At 39.1% G+C, this 15,992-nt stretch overlaps 1 protein-coding gene across 8 annotated transcripts in view; it reads left to right on the plus strand.

The window, feature by feature from the left end:
• pitpnm2.S (phosphatidylinositol transfer protein membrane associated 2 S homeolog) overlaps positions 1-15,992 on the plus strand; it is a 155,835-nt gene that overhangs the window by 4,247 nt on the left and 135,596 nt on the right. For all 8 annotated transcript variants that reach the window (XM_041580356.1, XM_041580360.1, XM_041580353.1 and 5 more), the window contains exon 2: positions 6,550-6,683. The gene's annotated coding sequence lies outside the window, so the exon portion shown is untranslated. The remainder of the gene's footprint in view (positions 1-6,549; positions 6,684-15,992) is intronic.

The raw sequence follows: 15,992 nt of genomic DNA on the forward strand, positions 1-15,992 counted from the left end.
TCTCATTTTTCTGTTATTTTCCTTAAGAGGAAGCAGCTGAAATGGCATCTATTGGTCAACAATGCTTACATCTTATTTGGGTGATACCACAGAAAATAAAAATAAAAGGAGTATTTACAGTATAGGCAGTGTATTTATGTTTCCTTATTAGCATTTGAGCTTAGTTTACCCTACTCCATGCTATAAGTTAGTACAGGTATGGGATACCTTATCTGAAAACCCATTATCCAGAGAGCTCCGAATTACAGAAAGACCATCTCCTATACAGTCAATTTTAAGCAAATAATTCTAATTTTTAAAAATGATTTCCATTTTCTCTCTAATAATAAAACAGTACCTTGTACTTGATGGTAACTAAGCCCCGTGAATCTATATTTGCAGAAAAGCAATCCTATTGGTTTATTTAATGTTTAAATTATTTTTAGAAGGCTTATGGTATGGTGATCTAAATTACAAGGATCCCTTATCCAAAAAAACCCAAGCCCCAAGCATTCTGGATAATAGATCCTATACCTTTATAGGTATGGGACCTGTTATCCAGAATGCTTGGGGCCTGGCGTTTTCTGGATCTTTCTGTAATTTGGATCTTCACAACTTAGAAAATCATGTAAACATTAAATAAACCCAAAAGGCTGGTTCTACTTCCAATAAGGATTAATTATATCTTAGTTTGGATCAAGTACAAGGTACTGTTTTATTATTATAGAGAACAAGAAATTTGGATTATTTGATTATAATGGAGTCTATGTGAGATGGCCTTTTCATAATTCGGAGCTTTCTGAATAATGGGTTTCCGGATAATGGAACCCATGCCTGTATTAATATTTATAGTACAGGTATGGGATACATTATCCAAAAAGCTCCAAATTATGGAAAGGCCATCTGCTATAGACTCCATTTTATCCAAACCATTAAAATTTTTAAAAATGATTACCTTTTTCTCTCTAATAATAAAACAATACCTTGTACTTGATCCAAACTAAGGTATAATTTGGAAGCAAAACATTCCTATTGGGTTTATTTAATGTTACAGTTATCTTTTTTAGTAGACTTGATGTATGAAAATCCAAATTATGGAAAGATCCGTTATCTGGAAAACTCTAGGTCCTGAATATTCTGGATAACAGGTCCCATACCTGTAATTCTGTGCTGGTTTGATGCCCTTATGAGATAAATAAGTGAAGAAAGGGAAAACATTAAGGGGTATATTTATCAAAAAATGAGGATTGCCACAGTCCTCTAGAGTGAAATTCCACCACTCTTCAATCATTTCTATGGGATTTTTAAAAGAGTATTAATCAATGGGTGAAAGTTCATCCTTTGATAAATACGCCTTTCAAAATCCCATAGAAATGAATGGAGAGTGGCGGAACTTCACTTTTTGATAATTATACCCCTAAATCTGTTGTAATTTTTCAAAATGCTGTTTTCTTTATAGTAAAATTACTCTAAAATTATACATAGTCACTTATCATTCTATTCCATCCATGTGTTTTCCTCCTCTCCGGAAATATGTCCCGGGAATGATTTCTTTTATTATACATAAAATCTTTTATTATACATAAAAAAAAATAATAGAATACACAAAAAAAAATGCAAAAAAGCTCATAATAAAAACAGAGCAACTTCAGGTTTTCCCTTGTAATTTGATAAAGGCTTTGCAGCCGTGCATGTTGATTGGGCATATTAAGTGGATTTGTGGCCATGCGAGTGCTGAAGCAAATGCTGCACTACGCTACTGATGGAGCCCGTTTGCAGTGGAGTGACTCCTTCGTTGTAATGTAAAAAGTGACCAAGGCATCAGAGAGTGGTTATTTTTAGACTGGAAAGAAAAAAGACCACCGTTTATCAGAGCCTGGTATGATTTCATCCATTTTCCCTTATGCTTTCCCCATAAACCATGTCAGCGGGTGAATGCCCAGAGAGGAAGCGATTGGGGCTGCAGCACCTCTTTGCTTCCTGTCATATTCAATCATTTGAGCTGTCAGACCCCACACACGGAGCAGTAGTATTTTGCCATCCCTGTGTATGGCCAGCCATACTGTATGCATTTATTTGGCCTATGGGCTTAATGGTCAGATACTTTGAACCAGCCAGTGTATGGCAGCTATAAACCATGTATATGAAGCAACTGCCCTTTATGTGGATCAGCACTATACATACCACACTGCATATACAGGTATGGGAACTGTTATCCAGAATGCTCACGACCTGGGGTTTTCCGGATAACGGATCTTTCCATAATTTGGATCTTCATACATTACATCCACTAGAAGATTCTATAAACATTCAATAAACCCAATAGGCTGTTTTAATACGATAGAGAAAAAGAAAAGCCTTTTTAAAATATTGGATTATTTACAGTTTTTAAGAGAAAATATTGCACTTATTCCAAAGAGCTCCTGTGATATGTCCAGAGTATTAGATAAGTCTAACAGGGATAGGGAAGCTCAAGTCCCAGTATTTATATTTTGCTAGGATTTGTGTTGTGCTTTCTGTGACTGTGTTTAGGCAGAGTGGCTTGGGATGGGATGTGAAATTAACCCACAGGTCTTTTTTTTTTTTCAATAGAAGGCAAAAGAATAACCATAAAATAAGATAGCATAACTTGATGTATACAGTATGCCACCAACACACACATTGCCCTCCCTCCGTACATGGCCTTCAGAACAGGGATAATAAAATATTTGTCATTTAATGAAAGTGTAGTTCTACAATAGCTGGAATTCCATAGTTTCCTACTAACAACAATGTGTGTGGTCTGTTGTTTGCTTTTTTTTTATTCTTTGGGTTGGGGGCGGGGCTTCAAATTTTCCCCCAGGCATAAATTATATTGTAGTTCCCTTAGATTTAAGTAAAGCTCCCTCCCTTGCTACCCTTAATATGGAAAGAGGCTGGTGCAACAGGGGTAGGAATATACTGCCAGCCAGCAGAAAAACAATAGAGTAAGAAACATTTATCTTTGCAGTTCAATATATTTTATATAATATTCACATATTATGGTAATGTCATGGTCTCTGGCTCAATCAGGATCATTACTGTGGGCTCACCCACTGAGGTTTGAACCACACTACAATTGCTCAGCACTGCAGGTATACCAAGCCCCATCAATCTTTGTTGCCCCAAGATCTATCCCCAAGACCACTGGTTCACTCTCACTCATGGGGTCCCATAATCACACTTATTTATGAGGCGGTACAAGAAAGAGATATGTGTACTTTCCCCTTACTTTATATACCCTTGGGTTGCACATTCCTGAAATATTTGCTATTACAGGAAAAATAATTCTAAATACAGTGAGGACTGGGTCTCAATGCCTTAAATATACTAAAAATCATTTAAACATTAATTCAACTCAATAGTATTGTTTTGCCTACAATAAGGATTCATTATATCTCACTTGGGATCAATAAAGTGAAAAATAATAAGATGATAAGAAATACATTTGAATTATTTGAATAAAATGGAGTCTGTGAGAGATGGGCTTCCTGTAATTCATAGCTTTCTGGATAATGGGTTTCTGGACAACGGATCGTATACCTTTAATTTTATTAAAAAAAAAAATGTTTGGAGTAAACGAACACTTGTACCGACTTTGTTTAAAAATATAGATTTGTATATTTTACCATAGGTTTCAAAGAAAATACAAGGAAAATAAATTTCAGAACAGTTCCTCAATAATGTACAACCACCCCTCAAAAAACAAAGAATCTAGGAATACAGATTGAAGCTACTAAATTAACCAAGGACTGCATCATAGGCACGAGAATGCCACATTTAGCCTCAAAAACACCTATCGGTGTTTAAAGGGATACTGTCATGGGAAAAATGTTTTTTTCAAAACGCATCAGTTAGTAGTGTAGTATTCTGCACTGAAATCCATTTTTCAAAAGAACAAACAGATTTTTGTTCAAATTTTCATTCAATTTTGAAATCTGACATGGGGCTAGACATATTGTCAGTTTTGCAGCTGCCCCCAGTCATGTGACTTGTGCCTGCACTTTAGAGTAAGGTCACACTGGGCGTTTTGGTGAGATTCAGTCACCCGGCGACTAATCGCCTCATCTTTGCGGTTACCAATACAGAGATTCCTGTTTTACAACATATACCGTAATAGATGCCAGTGTATGCACAGAGCAGCCAGACTGCCAGTATGAAAAATATGAATATTTCAATTTCCTGTGAATAACATTGGCAACAGGCAACCTCTTTCCCAGCCAGGTGCAACCCTACCTGTGCTACAGCCTATGAGTCCATTTCATTTAGCTGAATGCTGCATTGTGTGTATTTTATGCTGAGGAAAGGTTAAGGATAATCACAACATGTCACTAGAAATAACCTGTTTTCCCTGAAATATTGCATAGTTTTCCTCCGAAACCCTGGAAAATGTCCAATCCAAGGATTTTGCTATTATTCTGGATGGTGTTCGCTCAGCCAAGACAGCTCTGGCAAACATTTCTTATTGCAAGATTAGCAAATACATCAAGGCAGTCTGGCTGCTCTGTGCATACACTGGCATCTATTACAGTATATGTTGTAAAACAGGAATCTCTGGATGGGGCACACGCTGGAAACTAATCCCAATGTATTCAATTTCAATGATAAAGCCTTGAGCAAAAATAAGGAAATAAAACTGTTGCATGTATTGTAAAGAAAGATGCACTTTTTGAAGGAGATATAACCAGTTCGAAGATAAAGTGATTTTAAAGTAATTTAAAAGAAAAGAAAAATAGATTATATGAACTGCGACCATGTCCTAGGGGCATATTTATCAAGGGTCGAATTTGGAAGTGAAAAAATTTCAAAATTTGAATTCAAAAAGTCCAACCGAAATTAAGTTGAAGGTTTTTTTTGGTTGAATAGGTCCGTTTTCAATCGAATAGGTCTGTATTCGGCCGAATTTGAATCGATGGAGTAGCGCATTCGATCGAATTCGATTCAAAATTTTTCCCCAAAAAGACCTTACATTTTTCAAAGTCCACCAATTGACTCCACATAGGTTCTAGGAAGTCCCCCTTAGGCTAAAACAGCAATTCAGCAGGTTTTAGATGGCGAATGGTTGAAGTTGAGTTTTTAAAGAGACAGTACATGATAAATTTCGATATTCAAATTTTTGATGTTTTTTTTAAAAAATTCGAATCAAATTTGGACTATTCCCTACTCAAAGTACACAAAAAATATTTCGAAATTCGAATTTTTTTAATTCAAATTTTCCAAATTACAGAACGCTCCGTTATCCGGAAAACCCCAGGTCCTGAGCATTCTGGATAACAGGTCCCATACCTGTACTGTATTATTATTAGCACAAAGCATCTGAAAATACCTTGTAATTCCAAAGAATGGAAATCCACTGTGCTTAAAACACTTTGCATGTGTCAGATTCACAGCAGAAAAAAAGGGCTTCTTTCACATTTTTGTGAAATCACCGGCAACAAACCTCTAAATCTGTCATAGTTCTAAAGGAATGTTTCGAAACTTTATGATCACGGAAGAATGTAGCTTTTCTTTTCTTATGCCCTACGGGAAGGGACATTGATAAAGGATTCATTCTCAGTTCACCTATAGAAGCAATAAAACCACGATTCCCCAGGACCCAAATAGAATCAGCGTGGAACTATCTTATTTTACTTATTATTCATTTATTATTTCTTGAACTAAAAAGTAGAAACAGATTTATTGTTAAAGGATCGCCACATGTAAAGCAGCTCTGTACTCTAAATTGAGGGAAAGGCCCAGATCATGGACACACCTTGTGATGTTACAAAACTGTTTAGACGACAACATTAAGGAAGTGCCGTGTCTTACATTTGTTTCAACAGTCTGAGCCATCAGGACAGAATAGAAAGGGACAGACAGACACTGTTTTCAATAGCAATATATATACAAATAACTTAAAAACCATAGACAATTTGTAATGAATGACTATTGCAAAGTTGTTTAGAATCATGTTTTCTTTTATTAGGTAAAACATTCTTTTTTGGTTTGACATTCCCTTTACAGGGACACTTCACTTTAATATGAACATTTAGGGGCAGATTTATCAAGGGTTGAATTGAAAATTCAAAAATTGCAGTTTTTATGATCAAAACTGTCAAATTCGACTAGGGAGTTATTCAAATTAGATTCGAGTTTTTAAAAAAATTAGAATTCCATTTTCAAGATTTATCATACTCTGATTTTGATCATACTCTAAAAACTCAAATTCGACTATTAACCACCTAAAACCTGCCGAAATGCTGTTTAAGTCAATGGGAGAGGACCAGGGATCAATTTTGAGTTGTTTGCAGCCTTGCTGAAATTCAAGTTTTTTTTCAGAGAAAAAACTCGAATTGAGTTTTTAAAATTCGAATCAAATTTGTTTTGAGTTTTCAGGTCGATTCCATTCATCTGAGTTTAAAAAATCGGGGTTTTTTTAATACATTTTCAAATTTATGGGAGTTTAGGGGAGAACGTGAATTCGAAATTCAACTTTTGATAAATGTGCCTCTTAGTGTGATGTTTTCAGTGGTATTCTAGGACAAGTCTTAATGGTTTTTTATTTGTTTGTAGTTTTTGGATTTTCGAACAAATGATGCTCTCCCATGTGAAATTGGAATAGCTGGTTGCTAATTTGCTATGGACCCACTTACCTAGCAACCATACGATTGTGTGGAAGATGAATCGGAGAGAGACTCTGTAGAAAGGTAAGCAATAAAAAGTAAAAACAATAATGTAACCTCTCAAAGTAAACCCTGTTTTTTTGCTGGGATTAATGACAACTAGATTTTATATTATATGCTCACAATAAGCAAGATTGTAAGGCCAATAATTAAAAGCAATAGTGAATTTAATACAGTATCTATCCATTGCACCAAATGACACAATGTGCAGAAAATGATTACTGTTAACCTTGGTGTATGGTGAACCTACACCGTGTAAAATGAGGCGAAAAAGTCCTCCTTCTCCCAGATGCTGCCTGTCTGTTTGCTGCTTCTGTATGGCACATATTGGACTGTTGACTCTTGCCTTTTACAACATTACTGACTCTTATCAGTTATTTAATTCAGTGGTTTGTTCCATAAAGTTTTACGCTTGAATGGATGTGTTAATGCTGGCTGCTATCTTATCTCTTTTAATTGCTCCCTACTACTGTACAAATGGCTCGAAGCAAGTATGTGTCATGCCAAGCATCTACCTGTCATTTCCAGGTGAACTTCAGCAACTAATGTTACAGAAGCATGCATAACATTTAAAAAAGTTATGTATAAACTCAACAGGATTGCGTTGCCTCCGATATGGATTGATTATATCTTAGTTAGAATCAAGCATAAGGTACTGTTTTATTATTAAAGGGGAAAAGGAACTGATCTTTAAAATAAAACTGATGAAAATAGTGTCTGTGGCAGATGGTCTTCCCTTAATTCTGAGCTTTTTTGGGTAATAGGTTTCCAGATAAAAGAACCTATATATATATATTTATTATATAAATTCCGAGGGATGGCAGCACTCACGAAAAAATAAATAAATATGCCTGGGTGCGTGATCAGTACATAAGTCATACAAAACAAGAAGAGAGATCAGCACTCACAGGTCTTAGAAAAATAAAAAATGATTTATTGAAGAGCTATGGACTGACGTTTTGGCTCTTCCAGAGCCTTTCTTAAAGTAACATAACAAATAGTGAAAGTTGTTTAAATACACTTACTGGCGGGAGAAACACAGCAATGATCGTCATAAATTAAGCGACTCATTAAATCAACACACTGATGTTGCAGTCTAGAATACTTAAAGAGTTAAAACTTACCCATGTCAACACTAAGCAATAAACTACGGTAAATGTATCAAAGTAACAAGTAAGAGCAGTTAAGAATAAAAACAAGAACAATATGTAACATTATTATCACTAGTCATTGCTAACTTTGTATCATTTTCATAAAAGATCACAGAGATGTATACCCATGAGCCTTTTATTACATCTTTCTTCTCATATTTTAACATGTTGTAACACAGGTCACAGAGCTTATCAGTAATGTGTGATCTTTTATGAAAATGTTACGACTAGTGATAATAATGTTACACATATATAACAGATATTAATGTGATGAAAGATTCTGTGATTATAGAAAGTTCTGCAGGAATATTGCATGGTGAAGCTGTTCTTAACTACCTGGCCTGGCTCTGGCCACAGCTCCAGTTGATTTTTACCAGGGATTGCTGTTATTTACTAAATAAAAACTGTGGTACTGTGTTAGCCAGTAGCAAAAATAACAAATAAACAAACAAATTTAAAAGAATTGTAGAAGTGATACCTATAATAGCTAACAATAAAAATACATTGCAAACTTTCAGAGCACCAAGGCTCTTTCGAAAAGGCAAAATACAAATGAAAGCTGAAAAGACAACACATATATACCGTACTAGGTATTCATGGGCAATACATTAGGAAGTTACAGATAGATAAGAGATACATTGTAGAGATAATAAAAGTAATTAGGGTGGGGTGTAAATAGTAAATAGGGGTTTGGATTCAGTTAGGTCAAATATTGTGACTCTAAATGAAGGCCTTTAATGTGTCAAATAACTCCATACTTTTGAATCCATAGATCTTCCTTTCAAAAAATTCTTAAAGTGCAACTAAAGTCTAAAATAGAATAATGTTAGAAATGCTGTATTTTGTATACTACATATAAACATGAACTTACTCCACCAGAAGCCCAATAAAACAAATTTATGCTTTCAAAGTTGACACAGGGGGCGGTCATCTTGTAACTTTGTTAAACAACTGCAAGACCAAGACTATGCACATGCTCAGTGTGGTCTGGGATCGAGCAGGGAGGTTATGCTTAGGGATCGTCATAAATGATCAAAACAGCACAAATATCAAATAATATCTGTCATAGAAGCTGATACAGCAAGACTGATTAATAATCAGAATATGCAGACTGCACTGGGTCTGTGGATACAAATCTACACAGTAGACAAACGAAGCTGCTCGAGTTCTGGGAAGTAAGGTGGAGGGTTTCCCCCCTTTTCGTTTGAAAGTATGATTGTTTCCCTGCAGAGCAGTTAGGGACCGTCTGAAACCGTTTCCTAACTTCTGCTGTCAGAGCAAGTGTAAAAAAAGGGAGAATTTCACTGCATACTGTCAGGTTTCTTATAAAAACGGTTCACATTTTTTAATTAAAGTATATTGGAGATAGAATTATTTTTCATTAAAAAAACTAAAAATGGGATTTTATTATTTTGCCTTTACATCCCATTTAAGGGCAGAGACACACGGTCAGATTTGAGGAGATTAGTCGCCTGGCAATAAATCTCCTCCTCTTCGGGGGCGACTAATCTCCCCGAACTGCCTTTCCACTGGCTAGAATGTAAATCGCTAGCGGGATGGCACACAGAACTCCCAGGGCCGGATTTACATAGTTGGCGCCCCTAGGCCCACTGTCATTTGGCGCCCCCATCCCCTCCCTTTTATTCACTGAAATTTTCATCATGGGGACCTGAGCAATGGGGAGCACGGGAAATGTAAAAAATTATCATATCTCCTGCACATCCCCAGTGTTTCTGAATCAAAGTGGGTGTGGTTGGGCATATCATTTATTCAAATTATTATGTTGGCTTTGAAGAAGCCAACATATTGATCTACTAGTTCAGCTCGTTCTTATTCTTATTATGTTGGCTTTGAAGAAGCCAACATACTGATCTACTAGTTCAGCTCGTTCTTATTCTTATTATTATTAGCGCCCCCCCCATTTTCTAAACGCTACTCCTCCTACAGTTTTAGGTGTACAAGCGCCAAACTTTTCACACCTATTCGCCTTATAGCAAAGTACGTTGCTTGTGCTTTAGTAAGCGATCCCACCCACTGCGCCCGTGCGGCGGACCACTGAAGACGCCTTTTTTCGTATTGACTTTGACAGGGAAAATATACAAATCGCTGCCGCTCGTACAGTTTTGAAGCTACACTCCCCAAACTCGGACCGCATATTGTTGGTGCCACCCCGAATAAAAATATGTATTTTGGGGGGCACCCCAAAGTGGGCGGAGCTACCAACAGCCAATGAAATTTTAGCAATTTTCTAAACGCTACTCCTCCCAGAGTTTTAGGAGTACAATTATGAAACTTTTCACACTTGTTCGGATCATACCCGAATAGGTTGCTTGTGCTCTGTTAAGCAATCCCACCCTCCGTGGCCCTGTGGCGGAAAGACCCCCCAAAGACCCCATTTTTTCCCATAGACTTTCATTGGAAAATTTGAAACTTTTGCCACTCGTACAGCATTAAAGTTACACTCACCAAACTTGGGTCACTTAGTCATGGGGTCAACCTGAAAAGTTCTGTCACATTTTGGGGACTCCAAAAAGTGGGCGGAGCAACAAACAGCCAATCAGATTTTCCCTATTGACTTCAATGAGAAAATGTCAAACACTGTCATTCCCACAGTGTTAAAGCCAGAGACCCAAAACTTGGCACCATGGGTCACTGGGGTTAAAATTTGGAAAAGTGGGCGGAGTCTACCACAGCCAATCAAATATTAGCCATTTGTTTAAATGGGAAAAGTTAAAACTGTCGCCGCTCTTAGATTGTTAATGGGAGGGTCCTCAAACTTGCCACAGTCGGTCACAGGGGGACTGGGATTCAAATTGTAAAAGTGGGTGGAGCCAAAAACAGCCAATCAGGTTTTTTGATTGATTTTAATGGTACAATTTGATCTGCTTCAATTTTCACAGTTTTAAACCAGATTCTACCAACTTTGTGTACTCTCTATGCACCAGGGGCGACTGGCCCCAACACCTCTTGCATTTCAAAGCCAACATCTTGTGGTTTCTTCAGAAATGACACCATCGAATAGTTTGAATTGTGTTTCCTTCAGTCGAGGAATTTCTAAATATAGCAAGCAGACAGGAGCCATTTTGTGGACACTGTTATTAAGGCAAGCCTTGCATCATCTCAGAATCTTGTTTGTGCACCAGAATGGAGGACCATGGATGTCCATCCCCATGCCCTGGCTACACAATTAAACAGTGAAGAGAACGGGGGAATGTGTGGAGAGCAGAGACATCTAATAAGTGCTGAATAGAAAGCAATTGCCTGCCCTGCCTTTATATCTAAGTCATAGAGGAGGGGCAGACAATATTTGATTGACAGCTGAGATTTTTAAATGAGCTTACAACAGCTATGAATGCTTTAATAAAAAATAGAAATTGGATTTGATGTTTAATTTGAAAATGACATTTATAATGCAGCTTTTTGTGTCTGGGTGACAGGTCTGCTTTAAGCAATACTCAAAAGCATTCAATTGACTTCAATCCAGTTTTACCATATATAATTTTTAGCATTTGACTCCTGTCCTCATTAACATTGGGGCCGTAAAAAACAAAACAAGTGTATTATGACCACATTTTTGTTTTTATTAGGATATGTTTGTGCTCAGATGTGCAAAAGCTTGTGTATTCTCTGAATATGAAGAGTCATAATGCATATTTGATTTGAGCTGTCTTTGAAAGTAAAGCCAGCATACAGACTCATGTGATTTACTAAAACTGAAACATCTGGCACAGCTTAAAGGAACACCTGCACTGGTAAAATTGATGTGTTTGCTTCAGAAACACTACTATAGTTCATATAAACAAGCTGCTGTGTAGCAATGGCGGAACTTGAAAAAAGGCTATATGGCACAGGTTAAATAGTGGATAACAGATAACACCATTATGTTCTACAGAGCTTATCTGCTATCTGATGTGTATCCTGAGCCTTTTCTTCTTTGAATGGCTGCCCCTATTGCTACACAGCAGCTTATTTATATAAACAATGTACGCGCATGCGCACAAGCGCATTTAAACGTAAATTACCAGGGGCAGCCAGGGAGACACAGGACCGGACATGGGGTAGGTGAAAGAGCAGGTACTTGCCTGGCGCCCCCTCAGCTTTGCGCCCTAGGCACGTGCCTACTCTGCCTACCCCTAGTTCCGGCCCTGGTGTATGAGGAGTACGGTAGTTGCTTTTATAAAGATTAATATATTATGGTGTAGCTCATAATCATCATCAGATCAGTGGTTTCTTGGGAACCTCACAATATATAATAGTGGTTTGTATACTGGATGATGTGCTGCGCTGAATACGTTACTAAAAGAAAATCATCAATGTGAGCTAGGCAAAGGTACTGATTTTTGTAGTGCAGGGTTCATTCGTGGAGCACTTGTATTGCTTCCCATTACTTCTCTGATCACTGGCAGCAGGATGAACAATCTGCTTGTGTTCTTGTGAGTTGCAAGCATATCAGGCAGTGCTATTTAAAGACTACTCATTAAGGCTGTACCTTCCTACTCCGGAAGGTTATTCTATACCATATTTCCTGCAAAGCCAGATGCTGCTTTCCCTCTCTTTCAATTATAGCTATTTTTTCTTTGCTTAAAATGCTGAGCATTTAGAACCTGGGTAAAGATTTATCATCTTTTAACTTCTTCCCAAGGTAATATTTAACTGCCTCAAATCTGCTTGAGAATATTTAAAATAGTTTTAGCAGTAAAGCTGTCTATAATGAAAACAAACATAAACCCTTATGTTTTGTTGCACTTTTATATAGGGGATTATTAAATGTAAACTGCTACAATATGAACTTGCTAGCATTAGGATAATAGCCACTGGGAAGGGACTGAGGTTATGGGATAGCATTTGTAGTAGGGAGAGATGGTGCCTATAGTAGCAGTGGAATAATAGTCTCTGGGAAGGGACTGTAGCTGTGGAATAGTAGGTATAGTAGGGAGAAATGGTGCCTACGGTATAAGGGCGATAATAGTCTTTGGAAAGGGACTTTGGCTGTGGGTTAGCGGGTATAGTAGGGGGAGATGGTGCCTATAGTAGCAGTAGGATAATAGTCTCTGGGAAGGAACTGTGGGATAGCAGGTATAGTAGGCAGAGATGGTGCATTTAGTAACAGTGGGATAATAGCCTATGGGAAGGGACCGTGGCTGTGGGATAGCAGTTGTAGTAGGGAGAGCTGGCACCTATAGAAACAGTGGGATACTAATCTCTGGGAAGGGATTGTGGCTGTGGGATAGTAGGGGGAGATAGTGCCTATAGTAGCAGTAGGGATAATTGTCTGAGAAGGGACTATTCCATTTTTTGATTGGTACTGTAGGTGGCCAAGTGGTAAGTGGTGTGAACTGAGCTGTGTGCTTACTACTATGTTAACTGTTCTTAGTGACAGTGTTGTGACTAAATACATGGCAGTAGGAAACATGGTTACACACACTGACGTCTGCCTCCTGCAAAACTGTTTTTTATGGTCTGCACTGAGTTAAACCCTGTCATGTGTAGCAGACACTTTATTTTTAACTGGTAATGTCAGTAGGTCAGGTACTTTAATAGCTGACTTTCTATTCCCACATGTAAAGAACAGACTGAAAACCCATGTAGAAAATATTGGTGTCTAGCTATTTATAGACTCTGTGTATGGCTGGACAGGGAGTTACAGCAGAAAAAACATCAGCAGACCTGCGCAGAATTGTCTTGGGGCCACTTCCAGAATGAACACTCTATTCTCTTACTCTCCGTATAGTGTACTTGTCAAGGAGTTGTGTGTCTTATTAGCAAGCTGTCTTCTTATTTTCCCTTTATAAATATCAGTTCAAAACATAGACATATGAAAACAAAGAAAAGATTGAGAAAAAAAAAATCATATTTTCCTCCTTCTGAGAAGCATCCAGATGGCTGCAAGTTTTGGCATTAGCACACAGCAAAAAGGGACGAGATGCCATCTCAGTCAAATGACTTTGTGGGTTGCTACAAAACAGATGTTCATTCAAATGAGGTTCAAGAAAGGCAAATACTGTATGTCTTATCTGTCAGCAGGCAGAAACTGTCTTTACTTAAAAAGGGTAAAAGTTGGGGTTTTGTTGTGATCTACCTCTTAGAATTGCTTCCAAAATGAAATTTCTTTTATTAGTAGTAAATGTAACTTTGTGCTTTGAAAGTGTTGCAGATTTTGATGAGAGTTCTGGTTTTTGGGCCATGGTGTCCCCACATTGTGAATATTGTCATCTAAGTATACCCCAAGAATGCATGCTTAACTAACAGTTTATATAGTTTTAAATGACCTATTAAAGAATTTAACTAAACTGTCACAGGGGAAGGGCTTTAAAATGACAGTTTTCTATTTAGGATTTCCCAATGTCCCATAAAACTAAAAGTATATTTTTATGAAAAGGCGTTATTTAAATGAAGCAGGGTATTATATATGAACTGCTATATGTGATATACTGTAGGTATAGTAGGGGAGATGGTGAATATAGTAGCAGTGGGATGATAGTCTCTGGGAAGGGACTGTGATTGTGGTATAGCAGGTATATTAGGGAGAGATAGTGCCTATAGTAGCAGTGGGGATAATAGTCTCTGGGAAGTGACTGTGGCATAGCAGGTATAGTAGGGAGATATGGTGCCTATAGTAACAGTGAGATAATAGTCTCTGGGAAGGGACTGTGGGATAGCAGGTATAGTAGGGAGAGACGGTGCCTATAGTAGCAGTGGAGATAATAGTCTCTGGGAAGGGACTGTGGCATAGCAGGTATAGTAGGGAGATATGGTGCCTATAGTAACAGTGAGATAATAGTCTCTGGGAAGGGACTGTGGGATAGCAGGTATAGTAGGGAGATTGTCACGATCGCCGCCCGGAGCTCCGGGCGGCGCGTCCCTCCTTGCCGGCGTCGCTCCCAAAATGGCGGCGCCCATGGCCGCCACGTGGGTAGCGGCGCCGGCGCGATGACGTCAGCGCGCCGACGTCGGCGCAAGAGCGTCAATGACGTCAGAATGGCGCCAAATTTGAAAATAAAAGCGCCAACTAGACGCCAGAATGGCGCCCAAGAATAGGAATACTTTCCCTAAAGTGTATCCTGGGTTTCCTGTGTGCCTTATTGCCAAATCTTGTTCCTGATCTGTTTCTTGACCCTTTGCCTGGACTTTGGACTTTGTTTGTATTCTGCCTGCCTGTGAACTCTTGCCTGATCCTGACTATTCTTCGTTTAACCCTTTGGACACCGCGACCTTGTTCCCTCAAGAGGGCTTCCTCCTTGATCCTGACAACCTCCCTGGAGGGAGCTCCCGGCTCCCTGACATTATTCTTGGGCCATGGATCCTTCTGAGGAAGCCACACCTGATGTCGGACGAGCACTCCGCGGACTGGCATCCCGCATGGAGGACTACGAAAACCAGCAGGTTCGCATTGGGCAAGCACTCGATGTCCTGCTTGCTCGAGTGCCTTCTGCGCCCTCCGCTGCTCCACCTACTGGAGATCCCCCCATGGCGGCAGCCTCTATGAACGCAAGCTACCCGACAGGTGAGCCTCGCATTCCACCTCCCCTTCGCTTTAGTGGGGATCCACAAGCCTGCAGGGGATTTGCCACACAGTGCCAAATTCAATTTGAGTTCCAACCCACACAGTTTCCAAGTGAACGTTCCAAGGTGGGGTATGTGATGTCTCGATTGGAAGGCAAGCCACTGGAGTGGGCAACGTCTCTTTGGGAGAAGAATTCCCCGGTGACTTATGATGTTAAAGACTTTCTCCAAGCTTTTCGCATAGTCTTTGATGCTCCAGGTCGGGTCACGAACGCCCCTGCCCGTCTCTTGCAGCTCCGGCAGGGAAGCCGCAGTGTCAATGAGTACGCTATAGACTTCCGAACACTGATGGCGGAGACTTCCTGGTGTGATGACGCTTACAAGGCCGTATACTACCAAGGCCTATCCATCCGCATCAAAGATGATCTCGTCTCCAGAGAGACTCCTGACACCCTGGAAGGACTGATCGCTCTATCTATTAAGGTGGACACCCGCCTCAGAGAACACCAGGTGGAGAGAGAGCGCAGCAGACGATTTTCTCCCATGTTGGCCCCTCGCTTTCAAAGGCCGATTCTGCAAGCACCCGCTGTCCCTGTGACTCATGTGTCCACGTCTCCCCTGGAGGAACCTATGCAAGTAGGAAAAGCTCGCCTCTCCGAGCAGGAAAGACTCCGAAGAC

The sequence above is a fragment of the Xenopus laevis genome, chromosome 1S (assembly GCF_017654675.1).
Source record: "Xenopus laevis strain J_2021 chromosome 1S, Xenopus_laevis_v10.1, whole genome shotgun sequence".
Taxonomy (NCBI): Eukaryota; Metazoa; Chordata; class Amphibia; order Anura; family Pipidae; genus Xenopus; species Xenopus laevis.